Source organism: Otolemur garnettii, unplaced genomic scaffold (genome assembly GCF_000181295.1).
Source record: "Otolemur garnettii isolate 467f Iridium unplaced genomic scaffold, OtoGar3 scaffold00153, whole genome shotgun sequence".
In the NCBI taxonomy this organism is placed as follows: Eukaryota; Metazoa; Chordata; class Mammalia; order Primates; family Galagidae; genus Otolemur; species Otolemur garnettii.
The window spans coordinates 928,524-936,024 of NW_003852548.1; the positions used below are offsets into that span (position 1 = coordinate 928,524).

General features: G+C 43.7%; 1 pseudogene; it reads right to left on the reverse strand.

Annotated features, from left to right (window-relative positions):
• Window positions 1-4,552: 4,552 nt before the first annotated feature.
• LOC100940558 lies at window positions 4,553-5,239 on the reverse strand (annotated as a pseudogene).
• Between the last annotated feature and the right edge of the window lie 2,262 nt (window positions 5,240-7,501).

Here is a 7,501-nt window from a genome sequence, read left to right on the forward strand (position 1 = left end):
AAAAAAAAAAAAAAAAAAAGGGGAAAAAAAAATCAAATGGAATCTACCAAAAAAGCTACCAGAACTAGTAAGTAAATCTAGTAAGGCTGCAGGATGAAAGATAAATGTATAAAAATCAATCGTATTTGGGCGGCACCTCCTGTGGCTCAAAGAAGTAGGGCACCGGCCCCATATGCCGGAGGTGGTGGGTTCAAACCTAGCCCTGGTCAAAAACTGCAAAAAAAAAAAAAAATTCTACATACTAGCAAGGAACAATCAGAATTGAATTTTTAAGATAATACCATTGATAATAGCATCAAAAAAATGTATAATAGGTATAAATCTGACAAGATATGTGAAAAACTTGTACGATAGTTATCTATATAAGTTGCTGAGAAATAGAAATAAATAAATGGTGAGCTACACCTTGTTCATGAGTCATAAGATTCAATATTGTTAAGATGACAATTACCAGCTCCAAGCCCGAAGCTCAGTGGTTTGGGCGCCAGCCACATACACTGAGCTAGGTAGGTTCGAACCCAGGCCAAGCCGCCTAAACAACAATGACAACTGCAACAACAAAAAACAAAGCCAGACATTGTGGCAGGTGCCTGAGTCCCAGCTGCTTGGAAATGGGCGGCACCTGTGGCTCAAAGGAGTAAGGCGCTGGCTCCATATGCTGGTGGTGGCAGGTTCAAACCTAGTCCCGTCCAAAAACTGCACACACACAAAAAAAAGCACACTGCCAGCTGCTTGGAAAGCTGAGGCAAGAGAATCACTTAAGCCCAAGAGTTTGAGGTTGCTGTGAGCTGTGATGCCACAGCACTCTACTGAGAGTGACGTAGTAAGACACTGTCTCAAAAAAAAAAAAAGATGACAATTATCTCCAAATTGATCTACCAATTCAATGCGATTTCAATCAAGATCATGCCAGGTTCTTTTTTTGTTGTTGTTTTTTTTTGTTTTGCAGTTTTTGGCTGGGGCTGGGTTTGAACCCGCCACCTCCAGCATATGGGACCAGCACCCTACCCTTTTGAGCCACAAGCGCCGCCCCCATGCCAGGTTCTTGGGTGGCGTCTGTGGCTCAGTGGGTAGGGCGCTGGCCCCATATATCAAGGGTGGCAGGTTCAAACCTGCCCCAGCCAAACTGCAACAACAAAAACAAACAAAAAAAAAATAGCCAGGCGTTCTGGCAAGCACCTGTAGTCCCAGCTCCTCAGGAGGCTGAGGCAAGAGAATTGCCTAAGCCCAGGAGTTGGAGGTTGCTATGAACTGTGACGCCATGGCACTTTACCAAGAGTGACAAAGTGAGACTCTGTCTCTTAAAAACAAAAAAAGATCACACCAGGTTCTTTTAGGGGGAATTCACAGACTAGTTCTAAAATTCATATGAAAATGCCAAGGACCTAGAGTAGGCAAAACCATATGGAACTAGAAGAATGTAAAGTACTGACACTACCAGATTTCAAGCTGAATAATCAAAACACTGTGGTAATTCTAGTAACTCACCACTGAATAGTGGTGTTGGTGTGAAGGCAGACAAATAGACGAACAGAAGTAAACCTAAACAATACATGAACAATTGATTTTTGACAAAGATGCAAAAGGCAATTAAGTGAAAAGAGAATCATCTTTATGCAATCCTATTCCCAAAAAGTGTGCTGAAACGATTGGATATCCATATGTAAAAGGTAAAATTGGGCAGTGCCTGTGGCTCGGTGAGTGGGGCATTGGCCCCATATACCAAGGGTGGCAGGTTCGAACCTGGCCCCAGCCAAACTGCAAACAACAACAACAAAAAAAAATAGCCGGGCATTGTGGCGGGCACCTGTAGTCCCAGCTACTTGAGAGGCTGAGGCAAGAGAATCACCTAAGCCCAAAAGCTGGAGGTTGCTGTGAGTTGTGACGCCATGGCACTCTACCGAGGATGACAAAGTGAGACTCTGTCTCAAAATAAATAAATAAAACTGAATTTTGATGCATACTTCACACATTATATAAAACTAGTTAAAAAATGGATCATAGACTTAGACTTAAAACTGGCCAAGCACAGTGACTCATGCTTGTAATTCTCCTGCCTCCACCTCCCAAGTAGCTGGGACTACAGGTGCCCACCACAACACCTGGCTATTTTTTGGTTGCAGCCATCATTGTTGTTTGGCAGGCCCGGGCTAGATTTGAACCCGCCAGCTCAGGTGTATGTGGCTAGCACCTTAGCTGCTTGAGCCACAGGCGCCGAGCCTAAACTTTATTTATTAAAGGACACACATAACTTTGACTTAAAATATACACAAGCATACTATATAACCAAAATGTGTGTACCCCTGTAATATTTTGAAATTAATTGAGTACTTAGGAATAAATGTAACCAAGAAGGTAAAAGAGGCTTGGCCCCTGTGGTTCAAGTGGCTAAGGCACCAGCCACATATACATAAGGTGGCGGGTTCAAATCCAGCCCAGGCCTGCCAAACAACAATGATGGCTGCAACCAAAAAATAGCTGGGCATTGTGGCGGGTGCCTGTGGTCCCAGCTACTTGGGAAGCTGAGGCAGGAGACTTTCTTGAGCCCGGGAGCTGGAGGTTGCTATAAGCTGTGATGCCACAGCACTCTACCCAGGGGGATAGCTTGAGGCTCTGTCTCCAAAAAAAAAGAAGGTAAAAGTCTTGTACACTGAAAACTATAAAACTTTGATGAAAGAAATTGAAGAAGACACAAATAAATAGACATCCTGTGTTCATGGATTGGAGGAATTGTTGAAATGTAAATACTACCCAAAACAAGTTTAATGCCATCTCTATCAAAATACCAATGGCATTGTCCATAGAACTAGAAAAACCAATGTAAAATTCATGTGGAACCATAATGGACCCTAAATAGCCAAAGCAACCTTGAGCCGAAAGAACAAAGCTGGGGGTAACACACTACCTGATTTCAAAACATACTACAAAGCTATAGTAATCAAAATAACATGATACTGGCATAATAATAGGCACATAGGCTCGGCACCTATAGCACAGTAGTTACGACACCAGCCACATACACCAAGGCTGACAGGTTCGAAACCAGCCTGGGCCAGCTAAACAACAGTGACAACTACAACAAACAAACAGCCAGGGGCATTGTGGCGGGCACCTGTAGTCCCAGCTACTTAGGAGGCTGAGGCAAGAGACTTGTTTAAGCCCAAGAGTTTGAGGTTGCTGTGAGCTGTGACACAACAGCACTCTACCAAGGGTGACATAGTGAGACTGTGTCTCCAAAAAAAAAAGGCACATAGACCAATGGAATAGAATACAAAGCCCAGAAATAAATGCATGCATTTTTGGTTGGTTGTTCTTTGACAAAGATGGAATGAACACACAATGAAGAAAGGACATTTCTTTGGGGTAGATATCTAGTAATGGGATTGCAGGATCAAATAGAAGGTCTACTTTTAGTTCTTTGAGGACTCTCCATACTTCTTTCCATAGAGGCTGTACTAGTTTGCAGTCCCACCATCAGTATAGGACTGTTCTCTTTTCTCTGACCCCATGCCAGCATCTGTTGCTTTGAGTCCCAGTGAAGTGGGCCATTCTCACTGGGGTTAGGTGATACCTCAAAGTAGTTTTGATTTGCATTTCTTTAAATGGCGACAATGAGCATTGTTTTCATGAGTTTTTTCGTCATTTGTCTATCCTCATGAGAAAAGATTTTGTTCATGTCTCTTGCTCAGATTTTAATGGGGTTATTAGCTCTTTTATTGATTTCCTTGAGTTCTTTTTGTTGTTGAGACAGAGTCTCACTTTGCTGCCCTGGGTAGAGTGGTAGAGTGTCGTGGCATCACAGATCACAGCAACCTCAAACTCTTGGGCTTAAGAGATTCTCTTGCCTCAGCCTCCCAAGTAGCTGGGAATACAGGCACCCGCCACATTGGCCCAGCTATTTTTTGGTTGTAGTTGTCATTGTTGTTTGTCAGGCCCAGGCTGGATTTAAACCCACCAGCTCTGGTGTATGTGGCTGGCACCCGAGCCACTGAGCTACAGGCACTGAACCTGCTTGAGTTCTTTTTTTTCTTTATTGTTCAGAGTCTCTGTCGCCCTGGGTAGAGTGCTGTGGCATCATCATAACACACAGCAACCACAAATTCTTAAGCAATCCTCTTGCCTCAGCTTCCCAAGTCACTGGAACAGGCATGCAATATGATACCTGGCTGAGTTTGTTGTTTGTTTTGTGGAGACAGAGTCTCACTCTTGCTCAGGCAAGTCTGGAACTCCTGAGCTCAAGCAATCCTCCTGCCTCATCCTCCCAGATTGCTAGGATTACAGGTGTGATCCATTGTGCTGGCTGATTTGCTTTGAGAATCTTTGTAGATTCTGGTTATTAGCCCTTTGTTGGATTCGTACCCTGCAAATATCTTCTCCCAGTCTAAAGGTTATCTCTTTGCTTTGTTGATTATGCCCTTAGCTGTGCAGAAACTTTTTAACTTAATCAGATCCTAGCTATTTATTTATCTATTTATTGGACAAGAAGTAGGATTTATTGGTAGGTGCAAATGAGGGGGCAGCACAGTGGAAGCCTTCATGAGTTCAGTGCCCACTACTTGTCCAAAGGGCCACGATTGGGGATGTATTTGACCCCTCAGCCATCTGGGATGAGCCACTTCTCAGCCACCGTGTCTTCAAATTCATCCTTATTAATCTTGGTAAACCCCTACTTCTTGGAGACATGAATCTTCTGGTGGCCAGGGAACATGAACTTGACCTAGCCTAGAGCCTCAATCACATGCTCCCTGTTCTGTGTTTGATGTGGATGGACTTGACCAATGTGAACTCTGACCACAGTGCCTTGGGGTTTTCAAAAGGCACCATGCATACCTGTCCAGAGCCTGTCAGCCCCAGCACAGGATGACATCATGTTGATGTGGATAACACGGAAGGGGTAGAACTGCACTTGGATATGGAGGCCATGCTTTTTACCACGTACTTGGCCCAAATAAGAGCAGCCTCTGACTTTAGAGGAGAGCTGTTCATATTCATCCGAGCACATGTGGCCACAGAGTGGGAATTCATCCCCTTTTGTCTTCTGCCCCAGGTAAAAGGTCTGAATCTTGGCATCAGGGACACCTTAGCAGAAATGAGACTTTGGGTAGGGCTTGTTCTTACAATACCAGTAACACTGGGGCAGGGCAGCAGCCCATGGTGATACCAGGATCTTCAGTGGTGAGCTTGGTGGCTCTTCGGTGGCTTCAGTAGCCACTCTTACCACACTAAGGACAAAGACCATTTCTTTCTTTTTGTTGCTGCTGCAATTGCCTTTAGAATCTTCTTCATAAATACTTGCCCAAGGCCAAGAGCATTAAGAGTTTTTCCCACACTCTTCTAGAGTTTTTATAGTTTTGCGTCTTAGGCAAAAATCATTTTATGATAAAGACATTAGCACTCAAAAGTTTATAGCAGCCCAATTTACAATCACAAAGATGTGGAAACAACCCAAGTGCCCTTCAACACATGAATGGATTATACATATGCCACGGTCATAAAAAACATGGAGATTTCGTATCTTTTGTTACAACTTGGATAGATTTGTAGTATACTCTCCTAAGTATCACAAGAATGGAAAAACAACTATCACACACACTCAATACTAATTTTTTTTTTCTAGACGGAGTCTCGCTTTCTTGCCCTGGTAGTGTGCTGTGGTGTCATAGCTCACAGCAACCTCAAATTCCTGGACTCAAGTAATCCTGTTGCCTCAGCCTCCCAAGTAGTTAGGACTATAGGTGCCCACCACAATGCCTGGCTATTTTTAGAGGTGGGGTCGCACTCTTGCTCAGGCTGGTCTTGAACTCCTAACTTCAAGCAATCCACCTGCCTTGGCCTCCCAGAGTGCTAGGATTACAGGTGTGAGCTACCAAACCCAGAACATTTTTTTTTTTTTTGAGACAGAGCCTCAAGCTGTCCCCCTGGGTAGAGTGCCGTGGCATTATAGCTCACAGCAACCTCCAACTCCTGGGCTCAAGCGAGTCTCCTGCCTCAGCCTCCCAAGTAGCTGGGACCACAGGTGCCCGCCACAGCGCCCGGCTATTTTTTTTTGGTTGCAGCTGTCATTGTTGTTTGGCGGATCCGGGCTGGGGATTCGAACCCGCCACCTTAGGTGTACGTGGCTGGCGCCTTAGCCAGTTGAGCTATAGGCGCCGAGCCCAGAACATTTAATACTAATTTGAAACTTGTAAATTAAGACCTACACTCAATGAGAGAAAGACTCAAATTCCAAAAAGATGGAGGAAGGGAGGCAGTTCAGTAAGTTCCCACCCAACAGGTACAATGTATGGGTAAATGGCACACTTCCTGGGTGAAGGTCATAACTACGACTTGGACTTTACCTTACAAATACAAACAGTGTAACCTGATCATATGTACTCTTATATTAATCTGAAACAATATAAAAAAGAGGAAACAGAAAAAGACATGGAAAAAAGAAGAAAGAACAGTCTCTTCAATAATTGGTACTGGGAAAACTGGATATCCACATGCAGAAGAATGAAATTAGACCCTTATTTCATACCGTACACAACAATCAACTCAAAATGGATAAAGGACTTAAACATGAGACCTGAAACTATTAAACTACTAGAAGAAAACATAAGGAAAAAGCTTCTTGGCATTGGTCTAGGCAATAATATTTTAGAAAAGACCCTAAAATTTGCAGGCAATAAAAGCAAAAATAGATGAATGAAATTGCGTCAAAGTAAAAAGCTTCTGCACAGCAAAGAAAACAATCAACAGAGTGAAGAGACAAGCTATGGAATGGGAGAGAATACTTGCAAACTACACATCTGACAAAGGATTAATGTATACGGAATGCAATAGCAAGAAAACAACCCAGAGCGGTGCCTGTGGCTCAGTGGGTAGGGCACTGGCCCCATATACCAAGGGTGGTGGGTTTGAACCTGACCCCAGCCAAACTGCAACAAAAAAATAGCCGGGCATTGAGGCGGGCGCCTGTGGTCCCAGCTACTCGGGAGGCTGAGGCAGGAGAAAGGCCTAAGCCCAGGAGTTGGAAGTTGTTGTGAGCTGTGATGCCACGGCACTCTACCGAGGTAACAAAATGAGATTCTGTCTCTACAAAAAAAAAAAAAAGAAAGAAAGAAAGAAAGAAAACAACCCAACTAAAAAATGAGCAAAGGACCTGAATAGACATTTCTCAAAAGATATACAAATGGCCAACTGATATATGAAAAAATGCTCACCATCAGTAATCATTAGGGCAATGCAAATTAATACCACCTCAATCCTGTTAGAATGGCTATTATCTAAAAGACAAAAGCTGGTAAAAATACATCTTTTATATTAACCTAGATGGAGTGGAAGAACATTCTCCTTAGAAAAGTATCACAATCAGGCTCGGCACCTGTGGCTCAAGTAGCTCAGGCGCCAGCCACATACACCTAAGGTGGCGGGTTCGAATCCCCAGCCCGGGCCGCCTAACAACAATGATGGCTGCAACCAAAAAAAAAAAAGGCCAGGCGTTGTGGCGGGCGCCTGT